Genomic DNA, 7,293 nt, shown 5'->3' with positions numbered 1-7,293 from the left:
TAAGAGTTTGAAGTCTGCGATAACATATTTTTTGGGGCGGGGGCGACAGATAGGCCAGTAATTTGGTATCAAATTTGCATACATTTTTTTTTTTTTTATATATAATTATATTTTTTTACATTTTATCTACATTTTAAATATTTTATTACTTGTATTTTTATTTTTGTTTTATTTTTTTAATTGGGGAAAAAATACTAAAATATTTGGGGAAATAAATGCATGTCATTATTCACAATGCAATACCTAAAAACAACAACAAAATCCAACAAAAAAATAAAATAAAATTCTCCGCGCCGCCTATATATATAGCCTTTTCCTCTATCCATGTTTTTCTTCTATTTTTCTAACACAACTTTTTCCCACCAGGGGCAGCTGGTGCCGTGGTCCCCCCTCAGCCACCGCCCAGCCATAGGGTTGCCACTTCACCCCTTTAAACCCGAACACATATTAATTACACAGGTTCCGTGGCCAATTACGGTGGTAATTAAACTGACTTGGTGTCTCATCTGCGTTAAATTAGTCTAAGAACCTGTGTACTTCATGTGTTCGGGTTTAAAGGGATGAGGTGGCAACCCTACCCAGCCAGCCAGCCTCCCCCCCATCCATCCAACCCACCAACCACACCGCTTCCCCCCCCCCCCATCACTCAATTGTCGCATCGCCCCCTGCCAGCCCTGCCCTTACCCCATCCAGGTCGCGGCTTTGGTGACTTCCTCCTCCCTGCGTCTCTTCCCGAGTCCCGGCGGTCGCTTCTCCTCCCGGCTAATCAAGACTTAGGACTTGCAGCCAATCGGGGTCTCAGGACTCCTGGCCAATCGGGTCTCAGGTCCTGCTTCCTGATTGGCCCGGGGAGGAGAAACAGGAAGACATTGGCGAATATTACTTCACTAATGTCACACAACTGGGTGGGCTCTGGGCGGGACTCTGTGCAGGCCAGTCAAGTTCCTCCACCCCAAACTCGCTCATCCATGTCTTTATGGACCTTGCTTTATGCACTGGTCCAAATCACTTGGTGGAGGGGGGATTGTGGCGTGGCGGTTGTTTTTCAGGGGTTGGGCTTGGCCCCTTAGTTCTAGTGAAGGGAACTCTTAAGGCAGGGATATGCAATTAGCGGACCTCCAGCTGTTGCAGAACTACAAGTCCCATGAGGCATAGCAAGACTCTGAAAGCCACAAGCATGATGTCCAGAGGCAGAGGCATGATGGGACTTGTAGTTTTGCAACAGCTGGAGGTCCATATCCCTGTCTTAAGGTGTCAGCATACCGAGACATTTTGGACAATTTCACGCCCCCCAAATTTGTGGGAACAGTTTGGGGACGGCTCCTTCCTGTTCCAACATGACTGCGCACCAGTGCGCAAAGCAAGGTCCAGAAAGACGTGGATGGAGCGAGTTTGGGGTGGAGGAACTTGGCTGGCCTGACTTCAACCTGATAGAACACCTTTGGGATGCATTAGAGCGGAGACTGCGAGCCAGGCCTTCTCGTCCAACATCAGTGCCTGACCTCACAAATGCTCTTCTGGAAGAACGGTCAAACATTCCCATAGACACACTCAATATTGTTCAATATTGAGTTGGCCCAAACTTTTGCAGCTTTAACAGTTTCAACACTTCTGGGCTGATCACAAGGTTTAGGAGGGTGTCTATGGGAATGTTTGACAAACCTTGTGATCAGCCCAGAAGAGTTGAAGCTGTTATAGCTGAAAAAGTTTGGGCCAACTCAATATTGAACCCTACGTACTAAGACTGGGATACCATTAAAGTTCATGTGCGTGTAAAGGCAGGTGTCCCAATACTTTTGGAAATATAGTGTATAACTAGTCTAGAGTGCAGTCTAGGAGGAGGGCTAGGATATGGTGCAATGTCCCCTGAGAGGTGCCTCTTAACATAAGCAATAGGTGAAAGTCTCTCTGTAGCTGCTGTAAAGGGATAGTCTTTAGTCCTAACTCTTCAGCCGGCTAGCGGTGGGGCCCAGCTGTACTGTTGGCGCACATAGTAAGAGTTTCAGTCAAGCCTGTAGGCAGCAATAAGGCTACTAGATGGCTGTATGGTCAGCTCGTAAAGGGCTCAGTCTCCACAGCAGGAACTTACTAGTCCCAACAATATTTCAGCTCTGCATCCAGGTGATTCTGGCTGGACTCAGCACTCAGGATCTCGCTCTGACCGCCGATATGCAGCAGTGACGGTGCATGCTGGACAGCGATATCCACTCTGTGGTCCCCAGCAAAAGTTAGTTCTTGCACAGCCCAGGAAAAAGCAAATCTTTCCTCTCCTCCCGGCAATCTCCTGTCATGGCTGGGCTCAGCCCTTCCTTCTCTGAGCTGGCCACTCAGCTGTCTGCAAATTGCCAGCTCCCATCTCTCTCCACAGTTACTCAACTGTTGATGATATCCTGCTAGTCAGTCCTGCCTACTTAAGCCATCCAGTCCAGAGGAGCTCTCCCTTTGCCTTGGTCAACATCACAGAGACTATCTCCTGCGATCCTGTTCGAGACTGGCTTTGCTGACCTCCCTTCTGGCTCCAGATCCTGCTAGCTGTTACACTACATTGATCCCTGACTTCTGGCTTGGCTGACTATCCGTTCCGGTTACTGAACGTTGGCTATGTTTTTGACTATGTTTGTTCTTTTTACTTTTATTATTAAACAAGTGTGATTTAAGTGTACTTCTGTCTCGGTCTGGTTTCATGGTTTCTGACATCTCCTCTCTGGGAAATGCAGTTCAAAAGCTCTTGATTACAGTAGAGTCTCTCTCCTCTGGACTACAGTTCCCACAGTGCGGTGCTGCCTGACTCAGTCTATTGAACTATTCTTACTCAGCAGCTCCCTCCTCTGGATGATATAGCTGTTAATTAGTTCAGCACCGCAGGGCAGCAGCTACAAAGAGCAGCTGTAGCCAGTGTTCCTCCCACTCTCCATTCTTGACTGAGCACCTGGCTACAATAATCAAGATACTCTGTTGTTTAACCCCATTCCGTCCGGCCTATAGCAAAATCCCTGCTGGGCGGTGGCTTTCCCGTTATGACTGGAAGTCATATGACATCCTTCGAACCAAGCCTCTTGTGTGCGCCCCCTGGGGGGGGGGGGGTGCAGCGCGGCGATCGGTAATCCGGTGTGTCGCTCTGACACACTGCACCTCCAATCGCAGTAAAGAGCCTATGAGGTGTCCAATCACAGCATTCCTCTATTCACTGCTGACAGCATGTAAGGAGAGGAGAGACGATAAGTGGCTCTTCTGCCAGGGGGGAGTCTGAACTGATAATCAGTGCAGTGGTTATCAGTGCAGCTCCATCAGTGGTGCCCACCAGTGCTGCAAATCAGTGCCACCTATCAGTGCTGCTTATCAGTACACATCAGTGCCTATTATTGCTGCCCATCAGTGCCCATAAATAGCACCTATCAGTGCCGCCTATGATTCCCCATAAAGGCTTCCCATTAGTACCCATCAATGACACCCATCAGTGCTGCCTATCAGTGCCCATAAAGCCTGCCCATCAGTGCCACCTATCAGTGCCCATCAGTGCCACCTATCAATGCCAATAAAGGCTGCCCATTGTGCCACCTATCAGTGTCCATCAGTGCCACCTATTAGTGCCCATAAAGACTGCCCACCAGTGATGCCTTTCAGTGCAACCTATCAGTGCCATCTATCAGTGCCCATTAGTGCCACCTATCAGTATACATCAGAACTGCCTATTAGTACCCAATATTGCTGCCTATCAGTGCCGCATATTAGTGCTTATCAGTGCCCATCAGCGCCGCCTATCAGTGCCCATCAGTTCTACCAATCAGTGCCCATCAGTGCTGCCTATTACTGCCCATAAAGGCTGCATATCAGTGCCCATAAAGGCTGCCCAACAATGCCACCTATCAGTGCCCATAAAGGCTGCCCAACAATGCCACCGGCACCTATCAGTGTCGCCTATCAGTGCCCATAAAGGCTGCATATCAGTGCCCATCAGTACCACCTATCAGTGCCCATCAGTGCTACCTATCAGTGCCCATCAGTGCCGTCTATTAGTGCCCATCAGTGCTGTCTATCAGTGCCCATAAGCGCAGCTTCATCAGTGCCCATCAGTGCTGCCTATCAGTGCCCATAAGTGCAGCCTTATCAGTGCCCATCAGTGCAGCCTCATTGGTGAAGGAGAAAAATTACTGAATTACAAAATTGTATTGCAGAAACGAAGAAAAACTTAAATTTTTCCAAAATTTTCAGTCTTTTTTAAATTCTTTAGCAAAATTGATTAAATACCACCAAAAGAAAGCTCTATTTGTGGAAAAAAAGAAAGAAAAAAATGGCATATGGGTACAGTGTTACATGACCGCGTAATTGTCATTCAAAGTGTGACAGCTCTGGAAGCTGAAAATTGGCCTGGGCAGGAAGGGGGTGAAAGTGATAGCCCTGTAATGAAGTGGTTAATCTCGAGGATAGGAAAAGTGATATGATACCATAGGATAGGAAAAGTGATAAGCAAATTGGTACCTGCTGATGGCAGAACCCCCCCCCCCCCCCCCTCAGGTAGCCAAGTGTGTTCACCAAAGTCCCAAGATAGTGTAAAGGTGGACTTCATCTGTTAAAGTGGTTGTAAACCCGGTACAACCACTATTACCTACAGGTAAGTCTATAATAAGGCTTACCTCTAGGTTCTGGAAACATCTCCTAAACCTGTATGGTCTAGGAGATAATTACCATAGACGCTTGCGCCGACGTCCTTGGCGCATGCACACTGAAGAAAGGGCAATTTCTAAAGGGCTTGTCCCATGGCTGGTGGCTTCCACATGCATGACGTCACGTGACTTCCGGCCAGTCAGAGAGCCGGAAAAGGAAGAGGGGTGAAGATGGACGCTTCCACACAGCGGGGACAGCGGTGACAGCACAGGCTTCCTTTGCAGGTAAGTGCAACATAATGGGCTAGTTTGGGATGCATACCACATCAGGGTTTACTTCCTTTTTAAAGACAGGCTGTCAGGAAAACCGTGTTCACAGGAATGCGCATGCATGCAGAACGATCCATAGAACTGTGCACAGAATTAGGACCCTACGTGCAGCTGCACCTGCACATGCTCGGTAGGCTCTATACTCTAAAGCAGGGGTCTCCAAACTTTCTAAACAAAGGGCTAATTTATTGTCCTTCACACATTAAAGGGGCCGGACTGTGGTTCCCCCCAGAGTAGAAAATGCCCTAACGTCAGTCGGAGTAAACAATGCCTCAGACTTGGTCAGTAGGAATGGGAATAGTGCCCTGTCATTGGTAGTGATGGACGAACTTCCGACGGGACGTTTCGCGAACGCGAAACGCGAACGGGCACAAACGTTCGCGAAAACGACCGTTCGCCGCGGGCTCCATTGACTTCAATGGGAGGCGAATTTCGCAAACCTTTAGGTCGAATTTGCGGCCACGGGGTAATTATTAGGGGGTAGCACGTAGTCCCACCACCTGGACAATAGCATAATACATGTATGAGGTGAATTTGGGATCGATAACTACAAGCATTTTTTTTTTATTTGGGAAATTGTTCTGACAATTCAGGACTATGGAGCTAATGAAGGCAATGGAGGAGAGGGAAGGTCAGGGACCAGGGTAGGCAAACAAGAGGGTGCAGGAGATACAGAGCACTGACAGCAGCACCGTAATACAGAGCACTGACATCAGCACCGTGACATACAGCGCTGACAGCAGCTCCGTGACATACAGCGCTGACAGCAGCTCCGTGACATACAGCGCTGACAGCAGCTCCGTGACATACAGCGCTGACAGCAGCTCCGTGACATACAGCGCTGACAGTAGCTCCGTGACATACAGCGCTGACAGCAGCACCGTGACATACAGCGCTGACAGCAGCTCCGTGACATACAGCGCTGACAGCAGCTCCGTGACATACAGCGCTGACAGCAGCTCCGTGACATACAGCACTGACAGCAGCTCCGTGACATACAGCGCTGACAGCAGCTCCGTGACATACAGCGCTGACAGCAGCTCCGTGACATACAGCGCTGACAGCAGCTCCGTGACATACAGCGCTGACAGTAGCTCCGTGACATACAGCGCTGACAGCAGCACCGTGACATACAGCGCTGACAGCAGCTCCGTGACATACAGCGCTGACAGCAGCTCCGTGACATACAGCGCTGACAGCAGCTCCGTGACATACAGCACTGACAGCAGCTCCGTGACATACAGCGCTGACAGCAGCTCCGTGACATACAGCGCTGACAGCAGCACCGTGACATACAGCGCTGACAGCAGCTCCGTGACATACAGCGCTGACAGCAGCTCCGTGACATACAGCGCTGACAGCAGCTCCGTGACATACAGCACTGACAGCAGCTCCGTGACATACAGCGCTGACAGCAGCTCCGTGACATACAGCGCTGACAGCAGCACCGTGACATACAGCGCTGACAGCAGCTCCGTGACATACAGCGCTGACAGCAGCTCCGTGACATACAGCGCTGACAGCAGCTCCGTGACATACAGCGCTGACAGCAGCTCCGTGACATACAGCGCTGACAGCAGCTCCGTGACATACAGCGCTGACAGCAGCACCGTGACATACAGCGCTGACAGCAGCTCCGTGACATACAGCGCTGACAGCAGCTCCGTGACATACAGCGCTGACAGCAGCACCGTGACATACAGCGCTGACAGCAGCTCCGTGACATACAGCACTGACAGCAGCTCCGTGACATACAGCGCTGACAGCAGCTCCGTGACATACAGCGCTGACAGCAGCACCGTGACATACAGCGCTGACAGCAGCTCCGTGACATACAGCGCTGACAGCAGCTCCGTGACATACAGCGCTGACAGCAGCTCCGTGACATACAGCGCTGACAGCAGCTCCGTGACATACAGCGCTGACAGCAGCTCCGTGACATACAGCGCTGACAGCAGCACCGTGACATACAGCGCTGACAGCAGCTCCGTGACATACAGCGCTGACAGCAGCTCCGTGACATACAGCGCTGACAGCAGCACCGTGACATACAGCGCTGACAGCAGCTCCGTGACATACAGCGCTGACAGCAGCTCCGTGACATACAGCGCTGACAGCAGCTCCGTGACATACAGCGCTGACAGCAGCTCCGTGACATACAGCGCTGACAGCAGCTCCGTGACATACAGCGCTGACAGCAGCTCCGTGACATACAGCGCTGACAGCAGCTCCGTGACATACAGCGCTGACAGCAGCTCCGTGACATACAGCGCTGACAGCAGCACCGTAAGCAGCCCCTGGAGGAAGTCAGCACAGCACAGGGATGGTGTGATCCCCTCATAATAAGAACCCCCAGGAG

Source organism: Lithobates pipiens, unplaced genomic scaffold (assembly GCF_037356315.1).
Source record: "Lithobates pipiens isolate NorthernLeopardFrog02 unplaced genomic scaffold, aLitPip1_a1.2 Scaffold_35, whole genome shotgun sequence".
Taxonomy (NCBI): Eukaryota; Metazoa; Chordata; class Amphibia; order Anura; family Ranidae; genus Lithobates; species Lithobates pipiens.
Note: the sequence above shows the minus strand (reverse complement) of the source record.